General features: G+C 39.3%; 1 protein-coding gene across 8 annotated transcripts in view; it reads left to right on the forward strand.

Moving 5' to 3' along the window:
• LOC111250773 (SEC14 domain and spectrin repeat-containing protein 1-B) overlaps positions 1-19,775 on the forward strand; it is a 120,482-nt gene that overhangs the window by 85,225 nt on the left and 15,482 nt on the right. For 2 of the 8 annotated variants that reach the window (XM_086990607.1, XM_086990608.1), the window contains exon 1: positions 19,198-19,274. The exons of 5 other annotated variants lie outside the window; for them this stretch is intronic. The gene's annotated coding sequence lies outside the window, so the exon portion shown is untranslated. Of the gene's footprint in view, positions 1-19,197; positions 19,275-19,775 lie in introns of those variants that run through there. One more of the 8 variants, XM_086990610.1, reaches the window with a different exon arrangement.

The raw sequence follows: 19,775 nt of genomic DNA on the forward strand, positions 1-19,775 counted from the left end.
AGGCGGTGCTGCGGATTTTTTGATGAACTTATGGCAAGCCTTTTATCGGTCTTCATCTAATCAGTATTTAAAATCCCTCACGCCCGACCGATAGAAATATTACAATCTCTACCTGAAAGAAATCCAGTCGGTATCATTACAGTTAGTTTAGCGTTCCGATATACCATTGTGCATATTAGTCGCTTGCGGTATATAATATTGGACTGTATATTGTATCTAATCATATATGATGGCTGATAACTTTTCATTTTTGGTCTATTTTATGGAACCCTTGCGAAATCGCTATGAATCATCTTCGTGCGAACATATTGGCTGAGTTTTTCCATATATAATTCATCTTTATTACCGGAGAAAACATCACATTTTTTATTCTATAGAAACAATATAATGGCATATGGCGTTTGATTATTATGATATCAATATACTATTCAGTTTAGTATATATTTGATATTTATCGGAAGATAGAGGGCCACCTCGCAGTAAATCGATGCGTACGAGCTTGAGCCGTTTGTAAAATACACTAGAGTGCGGCGCGTTTCTTGTTAAACGTCAACAGATAACAGAAAACGTTCAAACGCTATATCGACCCTCACGATAATTTCGTACGATGTTATCGACCTCCAGAAACTACAAAAGTGCGGAATTAAATTTCAGGAGCTGGCAAAGCAAAACAATAGCAGTCTGAGTGATATAGAAGGATAACTTCAACGAAATGTTAAGAACCGGTGCTATCACCATTCATCTCCAATGCCAGTTGCGCATGAGCCGATACAAATGCAAGCACTTCATAACATTATAGTATATCTGTATTTACCAGTCATGTTCATTTGTTTTTGCGTCAAAAACAAGAAGAAAAATTAAACTATCCTAGGTTCAATCGTCTCTTCCTCGTTGCGCGCTTCGATCGCGATGTACCCGCTAAGAAACAAATCTAATTGAATGAATGTTTCTCTCTACGATAACACCTGCGACTAGTATCTTGGGTCGAGGTCAAGCTGCAAGTTCCGTTCAATCCTCACATGTGTTAGGATTAGGGTAAGCAGAGTTGACATTGACATAATTGAGACTCAGGCATGACATGGCGCAGTTTTTTGGTTAGGAAGTTATTACAGCTATAGGAGAGTCTTTAAAATGGCAGAATATGCACGAAACCGGAGTGGCAGCACCAGTTGATCAAAGTGAAGCTCGTTACAGAAGACAGAATAGGGAAAAAAAAATGGTATGCATTTGGGTCTTCGTAAGCATGTGAATAGACTGACTGGATTGAGAATCAAACCCCAATCAGCGTACTGACGATCATCGTGGATATGGAGGCATCAACCCGTGGGCTGATGTTTAGGTAGCTGGAAAGAGCATGGCCAAACTTCTAGCTGCATCAAGGACTTAAACAGCGTCTGTACTCATTCGATGCAGGCAGATCGCGTTCGATTTAGTTCGGGAATAATTAAGTTTAGGCAGTATTTAGTCCATGAACTCTTCTAAAAATGTGTCATGTGTAGAATGCCTTACATAATGCTTCAATCACTCTTGAAAGTATCTATCATCTCTGGGAAAGGATTGTTTGCGTCGGTCCATCACGGCGATCTAAAGCAAGTGGTGGACCTTCGTTTGAAATAGAAATCTTCCATCTTCCACTACTTAACTCCATACGCGAGAGGATATAAGCAACCTCTATCCGAATCCGAGAAGAGACATATTTATAGCTCTCTATTATTCTCCAGATGTACGAAGACTGATTTTGTCTGCCTCAGATATCACCATTACGATCGAAAATCCACGTTATAAAGATCACCGATTCGCGCCGTTTTCGAAAAATCCTATTTAATCGATATCTATTCACTGCTAAGGCTATCATCCCACGTTCGATGTAATTTCTTAGAAAGAATATAGTTCTTCATTCAAATTACCTCTTGTATACTGGTACAGCTTTTTACTGTCACACTTATCACCGATGATATCGGCAGTGTGCCATAGAAGGCCGCTGCACGAAATAGCTGGTACGCTTATAATAGTTGGCCACATTACATGACTGTATCTTCTTTGTTGGTGATTCGGTTGAGCGTGGCTATCGCTCTTCAGCGCATAGTGAATTTTATATTAAATATAAAAGTGAAGACCTACCGTGTTGCGAAACTAATTGCTGATATGATGATAATAATCGTTGCCATTTAGACATAACGGTTTCACTAGCTCTGAATTAGATAGACTATTGCGATGACGACAGCAAAAAAAAAATCGATATCTTCTATATATAGCCAATCCGCGTTTTTTTTTTTTTTTTTTCGCATTTTTTTAATCTGCCGTATGCCGTATTCAAGATGACCTGGACCCCTTATTCGTACAACAAATTTATGTCAACACGCAACTGTTTTACGAACGGCGTCATCGTTGATGAAGCACGGTCACCGATGCGGTATAAATATCGGTTAGATTGCTCATCTCCAACTGGGGAAAAGTGATTCTTCCGGTATTTCGGTTCGCGCTTAAAGTTCCCATCTCTAAAATTATCATTAGTAGATTCGGTGCTTGGAAGAACAGATTCAGAATGATTAGAAAGCCTATTCTTTCTGTTGTTGATTTGATTAAATTGGACGCTGCAATGCTTCTTTTTTCGGTGACTATGTGGCTTAGAAAAGAAGATTACTCTGGTTAATTTGACGTTTGTCATGATATGAAATTATTGCGCTACTTTACAGCGAGAATGTGTCGGGCCTACACTTTGACGACTTGGAAGAATTCTATAAGTGTATTCCGCATGACATGTCATGAATAAATGATATTTTAATTTGTCATGCAACTTCGATCCTCGTAGTAAAAAAAACGCTAACCCTCGTAATGGAAAAAAAGAGTAAGATGTATTGGCTTCAGATAGCTTCTTCTCGCGAGCCTTGTCCAAGAGACAGAACGCATACGCTGAGTGACGGTGGGGTATGTAGTATCCGACGTAATACTATATTTATGGATATTTATTATTGAATCAGATACTATAAATAGTAGTCGATATGACGATTCTTCACCTAAAAAGACATTAATAAAATAATAATAATAAAAATATCCTCAACAGATCTCAGTTTTATACTTAGAAATGTAAGCTTCGTAAAGCGAAGCCTAAGATCTATATTTACAAATTTACTATTCCCAATTACTAATGGCAAGTGTCAGAATAGATGTATATACATGTTATGAAGGATTCCTCGAAATCTAACAGAATGAACCTAAGACTAATTTTTTTCTGCTGGAAACATTGAAAAACCAAATAAGCCTAATCACTATACTATGACGATTTTGATGAGAAAAAGAAATATTGATTAGACTTTTCTAGGACTTCAAAAATTTCAGAAGTGATCGATCGTTTTCAAAATTTGTACTTTACGTTTAATTTATGTTTTTTTTTTGAACACGTTTTTTTTGAATATACATACATACATACACACACACACACACACGCACAGAAAGTAGCCAAAAAGTGAACAATAAGAAAAAACAAAATACTTTAAATCTACGGGTATATGTTCCTGCACGTTAATACGTGCAGGAAATTATTTTTAGTAAAGCACGAAACAGGAAAGCAACTACAGTAACAGTTTTATGCCAGATACTATGTAATACAGGTCCGATCAGACTTTGGCCCATAATAAGAAAAAACCTCAAATGTGTCTAAATATATTAGCTACCAAGCAAAAAGTTTGAAAATATTTATTAAATATAAAATTTAGGGATTCATCGCATACAATATGTCCAAATGTGTCCGAATAAAAATGAAAAAATACGAAAAAAAGGTATCTATATCGTTCGGAATAAACTAGAGGGCATTTTGCCGAGCTGTATGCCGTAGGTATACATCCCTCGTTAAACAAATCCTATTAGTTCCAGAATGAAACCGCTAACTCATTATAATATGAGGCAAAAAAATTGTTTTTGCGATACGAGCTAAGATCACCTAGTGTCATATATCTTTGTGAGAATATAGATTTCCAAATTGAATGTTATACTCTATCATTATACAGCCTGCAGAAATCAGCGAAAGACCTTTGTGCGTGCATGAGGAATATCCGCAATAGCAATTAAACTGGAACGGTTAATGATTCATTGAGAGGAGCACAAAAAAATGTCATTTCTGATCAACACAGAAGTCCGACGCAATGCTAACACGGTTCCAATTAGGTGTAGCTTATAAACAAGCGACGTCCTAATTTATCCTGGACAATCCGCATTTAGAGAGATGGTGCTATTTCCGCCCAGGACGTGAAGGTCGTTGGTCTACCGCGATAGACAGTATCACAAGCTCACGGCAAACTAAGTTAAATTTCAAAAATACTTTTTGTTGCAGGCCAAACATCATTTCTGCAACGACCTGGAAATCTCTTGGAAAATCGTCGTAATCTCACACACCAATAGCAATAAAATTACTTAGAATATATTACTAATACGTGCCGTTATACTTGGCTATGCTATTTACGCGTGTATTCCAACATACGCTCTATGAAGATCCGCGTTCTGAGCGCGTTACTTGAAAGTGTGCATTTTCCAGGCGTGCAGCGATAGTCGACAGACACCTGTCAAAACCTGGGGTCTGCTGTATTCAGCTTATCAGGTTGTTCCTATCGCTGTGCCACCTGGTCAGACCGGAGCTCTTTGGCTTCTCGGCTGTTGCGACTCCGCCCGATTGATTCGTGTATATATGCTTCTCTTACAAAACCCTTTTCATACCCCTGAACAGTGTTTTAAATGCCTGCATTCCCTATGGTTTTCCCATTGCGGGTTCAGCCTGGCTTCACGCGACCCGTGTTCCCCTTGATTCGAAATCCGTTGACAAGTATGTGCCCAGAAACATCCGCTCCCCTTGATTGATTATGTAAATAGTTCATTAGCTTCTATTTTATAGACCAATAACATTTGGTAATCTATACGTATTTTTCCGTTTGGTTTGATTCAGTTTACAACAATGAGAAATTCGTCAACTGGGTTGGATAATCCAATGAAAAGTTGAAACGTCCGTTATATTAGATAAAGTGAATTTGGCCAATCCTCTCTAATAATATACGTACGTAAAGAATCAAGTGTGCATAAGGAAAGTTATTTTTTACATATGGAAAATAATCACAAAAATGGTGCACTTACGTGTCGTTGTCTATATGTAATATATCTGTTTGTAAGAGCCGAAATAAAACCCCCTATGGGAAAAATTAGTTGAACGTATTTTGTTTAAATGAAAAGGTTTGCTAATCTCATAACAGGGCCTATTATTTAATGACAAAGACATAAATCGATTAAAGGGAGAACGGTGCTTCTTTTCGAATAACTAACACCCTTCAAACTTTTCAGGCCAATGCCAGTTCGAATTTTACTCAGATTATTCTAAGCACTACTTGGACAATAGACTATTCTTCTAACGATGTCAAAACAAGCAAAGTAAAGGACGACATAATGAAAATATAATGTCGTTTTCCCATTTAGAACAAAAATGATAATGATCAGATATTACCGGGACATTAATCCGGAAAGACAACATGGTAGTCACAATATTCCTTTATTCCATCGCTAAACAATGAAATGTGTTCAATTATAAGAAATTCAGGCACGGAGTCGTTCTTTAATGTTAACCGTAACTAGCTCGGTATTTACTCATTTATTGCAGGCATATGAAAAAAACTGCTTTTTTCTCATTAGTCAACACCATGTAGAAAGCAAGACGTGTAGTCCCATTTGGCCCCCAAAATGACGGACAGAAGACTTACAACAATATAATTTCGACCTTATTGTTCGATCATTTGATGTTGCTAGCAATTATCTCGTCATCTAATCTAAACATGAGCCCATCTAATTGTATGCCCACATACAAGCCTTTTTTGGACGGTGCCAAATTTAAAGAGATACGATTAAATACGGTCGTTTCTGCACCGTTATACCCCGTAACAGGTATCTATGCGTGTGCAGGCAAGCATCGCACGCGTCCCTACGGGTGTTCTAACAAACACCAGGCAATCGAATCCGAGAAGTCATCCTTGAAGATATGTATAGGCATATTTTTCGGTGCTGTGAAATAAGTAGCGAAGCAGGAGTATCGACTGCTATTCACGCATCCTACAATTAAAAGTTATTATAAAAACAAGTGACATACGAAATGAATTTCAAATTCAGATCGCGCGTTACGTTGATAATATCGTGAAAAGAAGTCATTAAATATATTTATTGCATATTAGGACAATCACCGCTAGTGGTCTGCCATATTCCAGATTGTTATTAGGTAGTACACCATCAACTAGTCTACATATATATATATATATATGGCCCTTGTTCATGAGTTGTACAACACGCAAGTGTAAAAAGGTGCAGCATCGCATCTCTATGCGATATATCTATAAATCTAGATCTCCTTACAGAGACAATTCTTCATGTTATTGGCCGATTTCAGGTACAACGGTGTAAGATCTATTTTTTGTCTTTCAGCTTGACTGGGCCAACTTAATGTCTAACAATGTGTCTCTATTGTTTTATCAATCGCTCTGCAAGTTAAAGTCTTAATTTGTTCACGAACTTGCTCATACGTACATGGAAGTGTCCTCCACTAGCTAGCTAGCTACCAGCAAAAATGACTATACAATCAAACGATTAGTATTTCCCTGCGCCCAAACAGGATTGAGAGATATGCGACTATATGTTGACTTTTCTGTTTTCTTTTATAAGCTACCTCCGTAGATCGGTAAACTATCGTATCTTCGTCAGCCGTTTACCATGGCAAATGACTACGACGATATTCTATAGCTATGAAATTTGTCAATGGGCAATTTTGGGCAAATTTGTCATTCCAATGGGCAGCACTTAATAATTTTACTATTTACTGTTACTCATAATTGCCTACACATTTACTGAACGAAGGCTTTTTCTCGAAATTCTCGGTATGGTGCACTGATAACGTGTTCTGCTACTGAACTTTGAATTGAAACTTAAAACTGGACGTACACGCAGTTCGTTTCGAACCGAGAGGGAGAATCTAGCCAACCGGACCAATGGTCAACAGCGTAAGTAAGGACAGAACGCAAAAAACTGAAAGAAGGTTTATCAAAAGCCGCTGGAATATCGATGATATCGAGAGTTGTATTACTATGAACGTGGCGTGGAACGTATCTACAGAGACTCATTTAAGATGGTTCAAGGCGCCATAGTGGATGCAAGAAGGTTTATTAATTGCAAACGATTGTTCTTATAGATAAATATAGCAACAGTCAAAGTTATATTGTTGGTCTTAACTTCAACTTATGGGAAAACTAAATCTGCTAATTTCAGAACTAGATTCAACTCGCGCCTTGTACAGTATGCAGTGAAAGAAAAAAGCGTCACGCTTCTGTGCGGGTAAAACTAGATCTTCTTTATACATCACGCTTACTGGCCCAGCTAGTCGAGGGCCCATCTTAAACCATTATATTTTTATGTTGCGAAACGATGTATGGCTCAAATAAATGAATCTTTATTGAACTAAAATAATCTAAATAAGTAGAAATTAGGCTGTCGATAATCTAAGACGCATAAATACGACTCTGTGATTGAACTATAGATCAAGTTCATAGAATCTATCTCTGATCCGCGAAGACCAAAACACCCCGCTCGCTCACAAAGACACCCATAGCTTCAAACGAAACTACAAATATTAGCCCCATATGTCTTTTTTTGAAGGACAACAACACCTTCTCGCTTTTCCTTGATCGAAACTTATGCTAATTTAAAGAAGAATAGAAAAACAAGTGGTTAGGAGACATGCGCGTTTTTTCTTTCAAAATACTATCTTCAAAATGTTGTTTATCTATCCATTTCAAAAAGAAGGTCTGAATCTGGTGTCTTTTTTTTTTTCGCTTTTCTGGAATACATTAATCATGAGGCCACAATAAATGTGAGACATGTTTATATCCTTATTCGAAATCGACACACGTGAGGGTTCGCATTACGAAAAGCAAACGACGAATTGTGCCGCATTTTAGCAATCATTTACTCTTATCTATCACGCTACTGCCAGTTACTGAATCGCTTAAGTTACCTGTTGCAAATTATCCGTTCAAAAACGTTTTTGCCGAAACAATTTTGCCATCGCAGTGTCAATGTAGCATAATTTGACATCGTTTGATGCTCATTATAAGAACAAATTTCATTGTCTGAAAGTAAGTATTATTAGTGTGCGCTGGTATATTTGTTGGCTAGATTTAATACGAGAATTTACTCTTAAACCGAACTGAGTTCTGGACATCAGGTTCTCAAAATAATGATTCTTTTCATCCTAAACATGGACCTATACAGTGAGCACTCTCCGAGTGTTAGGGGCCTGTCTTTATCGTGTTTTACGTCTAGCACTCACGCCGTCAGGCATAACTTGAAACGGCGCTGCCACGGGAAAAATCTAAAGGACCTAGCTGGTCGCAAACGCTTCAAACAGACCTCCTGTTTTGCTTGTTTCCAAGCAGGTCACATCTGTTTTCTACTTACAAGCTGTGTCAATCAACGAAAAATCTAAGACAGCGTTTATAATACAGTAGTACACGTAATAATTTGCTAGCTATCTTTATATGGCCAATAATATGCGCAACTACCGTCTGTTCTGGGGAAGGCTACCAGGTTAGTTAGCGGCAAAAGCGAAAATCAAGCAGAAGGTCACGAAATCGATGAGGTATAGGTGGAATGGTGCTTTTGTAAAACGAATTACTATTGAGTTTGAAAAGTATAATGGGTGAATTAGCTAACGCCAGGGTTTGGTTACGACAGCATCGTCGTCACGGCGGTGACCACCCCCATCGACAGCAACGGGAACTGCTGTGAACAGCGGCAGGTGACATCTGAGTAAACGAAGACAGAGTTGTTTTCGTCATCATTCAAATGTTTTCATGGTGTCCGCAATGAGGTCCTTGCAAGCGGGCTGACCAGCGTCTGGATGAACCCAGGGTGGAAAGGCTAGCGCAACAACAGGCATGGGTTGTTTTTACTACAAAAAACTGGGTACACTACTGTGAGTGTCACTACAACTACCACTTCTGCTACGGCAGCAGCTGATACAACCAGAAGAAGTGCGCCATTAGGGAGCAGAGGCAGATAGTACGGAATTACAATAAAGGACATATCGTTGCCTCACAATGAGGCATTCGGTTACGTGAAATTAACACGCATACAACGCTTTTTCGGGCAGGTAATAGCACATATTTTTTTTGAAGGCTCTATCTATAGTTCAGTATATCTAATTATACATAGTAATACATAGTTCAGTCCAAGTCACGCCGTATCTTGCCCAATATAGGATCCGCACGCTTTCATTAATTACCGATAATGCTAAAACAAGATCAAATGCATGGCATCTTCTTCTCTTAAGCAAAATGTTTCGAATTTTACCACGGATAGTATCGTTTAGCATTGATTTAGAATTTTCCGAGTTTCGCTGCTTCAACTGTTATCGTATAACGTCTATATATCGTTATCCAGTCGACTGTTTAGCTATCATATAAAAGGGACGCTTAAATCGTTTTTTGAGATTTTGTTTGAGAATCCTACTTTTAGTGGCACATCACCACATCATCAACAAAATTTGTTCACATATACCCGTTGCTAGATCACTTTGTCTATCCTTTAGTTGCCACTTATACGGAGTATTTATAAGTCTCCGTTTATCACCAATTGAGCAATGGTTGGTCAAACCACGACTTTCTGGGGAACAAAGGCACGACATTTAACGAGCAGTGGCTGGTTGTGGACATATCCAAGTAAATCATTAGTTCCAAGTGAAATTCACAATAAGAAGTGTTTTTTTTTTTTTTTTGAATACCTTCTTACACATTTGCGGGTAAAACCTGTTTGGGGTTATTGTGAAAACAAAAAAAAATTATTTTAAGGGTGTGACCTTCAATCTTGAGTGCATCCCCAAGGGCTTGAAAATATAAACAAAAATAATTGTGTTTCTAAATGAAAGCAGTTTTGCTTTCTTTTTGTCAAAAAGAACAAAGAAAAGACTTTTTATTATTTACTTTTTGATTATAATATTATTTTTTAAGATTCTTAAAACATGAGAGAGTCATGTTTATGTAATATAACCATCGTCCACGCGATTACAGCTTGAATTCAGGATTTAAGATATTTTCTCAGAATATTTATCTTTTTTTGGATATATTTTTCTTTCTCTTTAATATTAACTGTGCGTCAAGCAGTATTGATAGCTGTAAATTCACTAAAGTGTCTCTTAAATACACTACATACAAAACATTCCAATAGATTACATTTTGGGCGAGTAGTAGGTCAAAAGTCCCAAAAAGGCAAAGGCTCAAAACAGCTAAAAAAATCAGGGGTCTCGAAAAAGCTAACCGTTGGCAGCTCGTCCACAGCAGAAGGATTAGGTAAGCTGATCTTCTGTCAAATTCCGAAAACGGCGCACTGTTGTCCGCCATGACAGGTTTGTTTGTTTCGTTTTATAAAGAACTGGTTTTCGTCTGATACCAAGAGTAGCAGACGAACGCATGCCGTTATGATAAATAGCCCGCCAAAGTTTTCCTAATTTGAACACACCATTGTATATCTTCGATAATGCGGCAATTGCTGGTTATTGACAACCACCTGCGCATAAATCTCTTATGTATGCTCTACTATTACTTCTAATCATTACCCAGCATGTCTCTATAATAATAATATGTGTAATGAGAAAACTAAATTATACCTCGACAAGTTTATTTCTATAAATTGTAACAATATTGTTTTTGGGCGAAATCAATATTAAAATAAGCACAGCCTACTTTCGTCTGTTTCGTTATTTCGTTCCCGCGATGTTCCTCATTCATGCACTATACTTATGGACACAGATCATTGTTTATGCTACTGGTTTTTCATCACATTACGCCGCTGTTTGAGAAAAAATGATGCCGGCAAATTTCTTCGAACCAACACGTTTCTGCAAAGCATTTGAGTTAGGCGCTAGCGCCTATTGTGGAAGTCCATTACTTCTATGAAGGACCAAATTTGCATTTTTATTCCATAAGAGAAGTAGTTGATTGCTGCACACATGCGAGACATACGTCCCTTAACGACAAAAATAAGCCACGGCGTCTCCAAACGGATCAACACTAATGAGAAATATTCGAAAGCAAACGTTATCAGGCGATTCAAACGTACAGACTGGTTAACAAAAACTGGCCTTGGTGTGACTCTTGCGCTCTGTGCTCAAAAATATAGAGCCAGTAACATACACAAACGTTTAAAGCGGCTCAACTGATCAAATATAGCTTTAATCGAAATCCAAACGTTGTTCGAAACGATTTATTTCACACTATGGTCATCAAATCAGACTAAGAAACTTTTTTCTATAGTTTATTTGCATTGAAATGTGTATATGTAGGACCTGCCCAAAGCGTTCAGACTAGCTCAACACCACAAGTTAATTTGTGTTGGCAAGCCAAAAAGCATTCTGTGAGTGACATGACACTCGTTAAATCTCTTCGTTAAGTGTGTTACGTTACAACTAAGAGTTTTGTTCATTGAGTACCGTGATTTCGTTAGATTTATATTGCATGACCGAGATGATCGTATTCGTCGAAGTCACGGGCTGGATTTCTCTCATCTGCGTTATTGACGAGGGTTTCTCACATATGGGCCGTTACGGAAAACCTTTACCAACACCACCATGATCTTAGTGTCAGTACTTCGTACTGCTGAAAGGCGTAGCCATGTGTTGGTTGCAGGAGGTACTAGTGATGCCAGCGTCGAGGAATACAGTGGATTCCGTTGGCTGGGGTGCACCATCAGAGACTGCAGAGTATAAACAGTATTACCAACCTGAAACGCAACAAGACATCGACGAAAAGAACAACGATGCAACGCGATCGTAACAGAAACAGCATACAGAAACACAGTCGTCGCCACAAATCTCGCATCAGACATCAGCGTCAATTACGAAAACACTGCCATCACTCCTTATCGTGTACAAGAACGATGGTGTGCTCCCGCGGACTTCAAAGAACAAATCAGCATATCGAAGGTCGTGACGCGGCGGAACAAAATCAACATACCTTTAGCGCTAGCAAATGAGGATAAATGAACAGAGCTTATTAGATTTCCAACAGGTAGGAATAAGGAAAATATCATAATTGATAGACAGGCAGCAGTACTGGGCTCAATCATAGCCCTCTTGTTTTTCATTGTAATACGTCATAATACGATTATTGTATTGAAAAATAAAGGGCACCGAAAATTATATTCATCAAATTTTTTGAATAGAACTTGAACGAGTATACCTGCCCGATTGGCGGAAACGACAATCGGAGTGGGCAAGCCTTATCGCAGACATTGGAATACCAGTTTTAAGTGCTTTATTAATTACTTTTCCTTGGCCGCCCATCGGCCTGGGATGCCTAATCACAGCTTCAGACTGTGCAGCTTTTCTGAACACTACATGTTTCGAATTTTACGTCCAGTACGGCCGTTAGGCCTTCCATCAGACAGACGGCTGGTTCTCAGCACGAAATAGAATGTGTCCAAGTTCGAACTCCAGTCCGGATCACACGTTACTCGCTACGCCCCCATGAGAAGCGCTATCTCTAAACAATACTAATGCCAATACGGAAGCTGTGAGATAGGCTCGCTCTAGGCCTTGTAGCCAGACAACCTCCATACGTGCATCTCACGAAAAATATTTATTACATATTTTCAGCCAGAATGGCAATATATCTTGCCAAGTAGAATCGGTGACATAGTATTTCGCTCCATTTAACAGACCTCTGTCAAATTAATATACAGTATAGTAGTAATATACTCATGTAATGACAAACGAAAAAGTGAGTTCTTTTAGATTTCTTCCTTTTCTTCAAAACTCTGATATATCGTATTATATACTTCGGTGCCACTATACGTACAATCAGTGCTTATGGCATCACCATAGGCATCCAGATCGTCACCTAGCCACATAATGCGCCCCCTTTGGGTTCGATCCTAATATTTCCAGTGTGAACACTTCATTAAGGTGCAATCTACTCGTGTTCCTTGTTTTTAATCAGTCGCTTTATAGTGGTAATTACAAATTCCTTCAGGATCTGTTCAGCTCAACCTAATCTTTCTGTATTGTATAAAATATCACACCGTAATCTGTTCCGGTTTCTGCGAGGTCATTCAAAATTGTCGAAGATTGACTAAGCAATAAAGCCTGTCTGTTGTTCTTAGAATAGCAACAAACATCATGCTAATTCATTACACGATGATAACTATCTTAGCTCTGCAAGGTCTCTGAACAAATGCTGTGTTCGCATTGTTTCCTCGCATATATATATATAGTGCTTTAGCTTTTCTTGAGAGTAAGTATTCCCGAATCTCATGAAGCCGGTACAAGCGGTTCGATCACAACTATAAAAACCTCGTATCCATTATTTGTGACGGAAAAGGGCGCTAGAACAATATAGCGATCATTACTCATCTCTTCTGACTTCAAAGTTTAACTTTTCTTTAAAGAACTTGCAATGCAAACATTGTTCATCCGCACACGCACAGCCAGTAAATAGAACATCGATGGGTTTGATGGTAGCGGTGATACTTCAGTAGAACAAATACTACTACCACAGTCACCGCAGCTATCGCAAGCCCTGATAACGACGCCTGTAGACGACAAAATATTCTCTCTCTTTCTCGATATATATATATAACCAGGCAGACTCAGGTGAAGAACGCAGCAAAGGTGGTCTCCAAAAAGCATACTATGTAGGTGGGTGGTGGCGTATGAATGAAGCGCCGCCCTTTTGCCGAGGTTTTTCTGCTCGTTTACTGAATCCAAATAGCCAATGCCTGAGCGATGTACCCTTTTATAAACTAGCCGAGCAGATGCAGCGGGCTTAATTCTAGCAACGTTGGAAATAACAGCAGGACTAGTCGCATGCAAGGAGAACGACAGGCGGGCAAGGGATGGGTACTACTCGGTTGCCGCTCTCCGATCGTCTTGTCATCATTTTCGCTCACGTCGCGGTCGTCATTGCGGTCGGAGTAACTCTTTGTTGACCAACGTCAACGGAAGAACCGCGGGGGGCACACAGTCGAGGGAAGAGAAAGAGGGGGAGACACACAGGAACAGCAGGCGAAGGGAAACAGCTGTAGATAATTTAGCAAATGGAAACCGATGATGGCGACGGCGAGTCGAAATGTTTGTGAAGATGAAGAGGGATAGACGAAAAAGCAGAGGCAAATACCTTCTCGAAAATGTTGCGGGACTTCGATATCGATAAAACAGCATAGAAAAAGAAGTGGACGTATTGCTTTCACAATATATCGTGAAGTTCAGACCGCCAATAATGACGGCTGTGATGATGATGATTGGCTGCCGTTGCTTTTTGGTGGGTGAAGCAACTGATGGCAGAGGAGGCGAAAAAAAAATAGAACTTGAACCATTAACATCGCCACTCGGCAGTACCATTAGTAGCAGTGGCAACAATGCGCTGAACACGATCAAAGTTGTTTCAAAGACAGGAAGTAGCACACGGCGGACGGAGGTGGACAGAGGCCGCTGGCGTTATGACTGGCGAGAAGACGGCGCCAACAACCATCGAACTTAAATCTTATAATGGAAATAGGAAATGAGACAACAATGTACAAAAACAAAACAACCATTGAAAGTTCCATATTTGGAGCAAGTTAAATGGTGAAGGCGACTCGCTCGCTAATCGAGTGTGAGGCTACTTTCAATTAGTAATCCAACGCTGCGCCAATTGAAATGCGCCAGTCAATCCCATTAACACGTTTTTCCGTATCGCGCTAACGTACAACAAACCTCGTGACAAGGACTTGAAATAACTATTTGTAGATACTTGCTTCCATTTTACTACGCAAATATATCTTTAGTTTATACATGTCATAGCTGGAACATACGCCCATTGCCTAGATGTTTTCTGCGTTTATACTTATAACAATGTTGTTTTTTGCTTGTCGTCTTTATAACGAAAAGTATTAAATATAATACAAAATTCATTTTTGGTACAATGGCATCTTTGTCAGTACAGCCCTTTCAATGTGAAACCGCATTTATAGACGGCCTCATAACACACCGGAGATAGAGACATGCACACTGATAAGGATCGAACCTGAAAGGCCAACACAAAAGATCCGTATTGGGTCTGTTATGAGAATGTAGGCTTGTCATGCATTACACAAGCTCGTACAATCATTGTTCGAGTTGTTGTTGATACAAACTCGAATTGTTTTTTCTCTATATTTTAACTTGCAAACTTTCTAGATTCTTAATTATCCTATAATAATAATTATCATAATAAGCTTGCATGTGTGATAACAATGACACTCACGAGATAAGAACAAGCATACTGCTGCGATAACGTGTAGTTCACGTTATCGTTGGGCTGGAATGAAGAAGGACTGGTTAACATAGTCTTCCTACCGAGTAGAGTGATTTAAATTTTGTGATCATACCCCCGGGTGAGCTTGACCGCGTTGAACCGCCATCCAGGTTAATAGAGCATAGATGCACAATATGGTCAAGATATCAGTTAGTATCGATTTTCGTTTTCAAGAAGCGCTTTCCTTTTTCTACTACGACGAACTTCTCTAATACCGCCATACTTTGATCAGTCTTTAGCAGAAAGCTGTTCTCAGACAACCGCCAGTTGTTATTACAAATGCCCTTTCTTTACTTAATTCTTTAGGGGGAAATAAGGATGAAGAGGACAAGTATGTTTAAGTTGGCAGAGTAAATCTACTTTGCTATACCATTCGAGCTTATTAATCTTATTATGATTTTCTTGGGCAATTATATTATATTTGGACTTTGTTATGCTCGAGTCCCATTGTGTAGGGATAGTTTATTTGTGTTTAGAAAGATACGGTTGTATGAAATTAATGTTGAAGATTCAATCAAGATCAGAATGACTGCCCAACGACAATGATTTGACATGGTATGTTGCACCGTCTCTTGGGTGGATACACGTAGTCCGGCAAATGAAGTCCTAATATGCGGACCAAACATGAGATATCTAATTAGAATTATAACTAATGTTGAAGTCGCACTCGGTTTACGTTTGCGAAAATGGTGCCTTTCTGTTCCGCGAATTATTAACGATCTTACGATACAACAGTCTTCTTTCGTACGGTGAGAAATGTACCCTGCAATTCGAATTGTAGCAGCTTACAACGTATGACGATAAATATAAACAAAAGCCGACTGATAGCCTGTCCCCTAACACCGCCTATCCTCGGACAGGCCCTTTTTATTTGCAACATCCTAATCCCAGCAAGTAAATTTGTATCTTTACTCGGGTACCTCAAATATCGCCTGCTAACGAGTCTAAAAATCGTGCCCCAAGTTAAGTTGATTATATTACGATGAAATCTGGTGCCAATGTAGCCAGCTGAACAAGATCGCTTGCGTCTGAACACACGTGATACAATCCCATACACATACCCAGACATTATCAAGCTCTCTTATGCTGTTGTCCGTTAGCGCGTCCTAGCGACTAGCAAGCGATATAGGCAATACCCTTCATTCTGTTTGTTTAGAACAGAGATATCAGATATGATCATTTCAGTAGCTTGCCATTGGCTAGATCATAAACTAACAGAGTTATTATTATGATATTTATTAGGTCGCGTCATGTATAATAAGGGCATTAATATAGTTAACATCATTAACTTGACCGGTCATAGGTGCTAATTCAAACCAACGTGTCTGTTGCTTTAAGAGTTGGCTCTAGCTATTCCCATTGTTAGTCCCCATGTAGATATATATATATATATATATATATATATATATATATATATATATATATAATCATTGTTCAATTTCGAAAATTAGAAAATCTAATGTGCGTACATTTGAAATAATCTGAAGCAAGGATAAATGTATTAGAAAGGTGTAGCTTTGGAAAGCTCTACTTACACATGTTTCGAGTTGGAATGACTGCAAGTTTTTAATGTAAAGCTATCTGTCAACGAAGTGGGCAACATTTCATACTGTTATAAATTGAAATCACCGCGTGGGTCGCGTGAAAGATACCTTCAATGAATGTCATAATAGCACATAGAAGGTCTAGGGAGAAACAAAGGAAGACTAGTTGACAATTTGCGTTTTTTCTTAAATACATTTGCTAGCCCAACGACCACGTAGGTCCCTTTGCTGCCTAGAAAAGAAAGGATCTGGTCAGTGCCCTTGCGTATCAGTTAGACGGCCTTAACATAGGGTCGAATTAAAGGACTCGTTTTCTATATGTACATTTGTGCTATCACTATCGAATACAAACACCAGTATTGTGCCACCCGGCGGCAATATCCAACCGTCAGAGTAGCGAGGCCAAACGATACGAACGATTATAGCTTCGCTGTAGTTCCCATGTGTGAGATAGCACTACACATATAGAACGCTGCTTCGGAGAAGTCTCCGCGGTGTTCAGATGGTTCATTGCCTCTACCATAGCTTGTGTTCACAGTAATTAGCTGTAACAGTAACAATAGAGTGATGGGAAAAAGAGACCAAGGGGTCTCTTCAACATAGCTGTTCAGTTTGTACTCGTTGATTACTTATCAACGTCGTCCACGATGCGGCGTTGACAGCGGGCTCCAATGAATTATTCAGTGAAATTGCCACTTCTTGTTCAAAGGCATTCAAGTTGTCACAAAGCGGCCACAATGAACAGTGCTCCAGTGTGGACTTTTCCCGTAGTTTTTGCCAATAGGCTTCCTGTCGGAATAACTGGCATGCAGATTATTATTATTTAGATTGTTGCAATCACGCTGCTAGCTTTGCCCTTGCAGCAGCAGCAGCAGCAGCAGCAGCGATCGTGTGAATCTCTCTACGGAGCGCAGAAAGCATTGTAGAGGTGGGCAACGCCTTCAAAAATATTTCAATTTATATATACACATGTTATTGTTCTAGTTATTTAGGTTTACGAGTATCTTCCAAGGTGTGCGAGCTCACTTTGTGGGCGTGGCTAGCGTAGGTAGGAACTTTACCAGTCAGCCGCTAGAGACGGAGGATACTGAATATAATAAGTGGTAAATATGGAATACAATAAAAAGGTGAATACTTTGTGACTTTATTTCCACACGATTATTGGCCGGCCAGCACGACATCGCTCGTCGTCCAAAGGTTCGTCCTCTAAACTAGACTCGTCCATCTGTCTGTCCGTCCGTCCTGAATGTTATCATACACATAACACTAGGACATCTGCAAAATGTTTAGAGGGTTATGCCGTAGATATTTCAAGTAGCTAGCATCGTCATCTAAGATTTTCAAATGAGCGTTTGCTTGCCCTGTTCTAGGAGCATGCAGTGTGCATACGTAGTCCCATCGGAGCGGTAGTGGCGTAGTTGGGGGCGTCGGCGATTCAATTCGACCCCCTAAATTAACCGTCAATACTTTTCCATCGAGCTGCCTACAGGCGGCTGAGAAAGCTGAGCTAATTGAAATGAAAATTGTACATAGGGTTGTCTAATGCGTTGGCGAAAAGCTCGCACTAGCTGCGGGATGAACAGACAATCGACGCGTAGAACGAGACTCAAGGGAAGCAGCCTGAGAAAGCAGCTAACACGCGTCATAACAACAACAACACCACATATTATACGGACATTTTTAGTGGAATTGTTACAACGTATAAGTTTACCGCACATATATTCTACAAGAATGTATGCTACAATTCGTACCTCAATATAGTTCGTTTAGATAGTAGATATTGAAAAACCTATAGGCACATATACATAGTTGAAAAATGCGCAAAATTCACTGTCATCGTATCCGCTCGAACACATTCTCAAAACAAAGGGTATTTTTTCGTATGTCTTGATAAACGGGGCGTCAACTTCTGCTCGGTTGGGTTTGATAGTAGTTAATAACTCGACAAAGGTAAACATCTAAACCTAGGTAAGCAAGCGTCCGCGCACAAGCGTCCATCAGGGGATACGCAGTAACTTGGGCACATTTCAAAGATGAAATAACGCGTTGCTGATACGTGCAGCGCTGATATATGCTGTGTGTCTGTGGATATAGGTAAATCCCAACCATCGAACCCGTAACTGGATTTGCTTAAAATTCTATAATCTAACGTAGAGAAATACTAACAATAGTGTCTTTGTTTGTATAGGCGTTTTTTCTATGCTGTGCTCAAGTAGTTCGTCTCGCACTGCATCGAACGGTTGGCATGTCGGTACAAAACTCTATTTCATCATTTTTCCAACTCTTGTCATTACTCTGTTTCACCTTAGGTTATAATTGTCTGTAGCGTTGCTTCATAGCGAAAGTTCAATACGGCGCCCACTAATTAGCAGTTCGTAGTAAGCAGGTGAGTGACATCTGCCCGTCTCTCTTTATGCTTTAGGTACAATTTGTGATTAATAGCCTACCAGAGAACGTTGGTTCTTCTGCTGGTGGCGACAGGTGTAGAAAAATTCGAGCTATAATGCTCCGGGTCTGAAAGATGCATATGCACCGTTTCTGCTGTTGCATACTATGTACCTACATAGTTTTTTTTTTATATAACTCAACAATTTCACTTTTTCGGTCATTGCTAGCTGTTATACCAACTGTTGACAGCTGCGACACTTAGTTCTATACTCTGCCCATAATAGATCACTATTACCGTCGTCTCACATGAGGAATGTTCTTTCTGAAGCCGATATCTATCTTCATATAAATTTATCTTCATAAATATGTGAAAAGTGCTTTGATTCAACAGTTGTTAAACACATTTGTGAATGGGGCATCCGTTTTTTGCACGCCCACATTTACATTACTGTAACCCAAAACCATTAACCGATTAGTTAGTTGCGTAATTTTATATATA

The sequence above is a fragment of the Varroa destructor genome, unplaced genomic scaffold (genome assembly GCF_002443255.2).
Source record: "Varroa destructor unplaced genomic scaffold, Vdes_3.0 BEIS01000005.1, whole genome shotgun sequence".
NCBI classification, from domain to species: Eukaryota; Metazoa; Arthropoda; class Arachnida; order Mesostigmata; family Varroidae; genus Varroa; species Varroa destructor.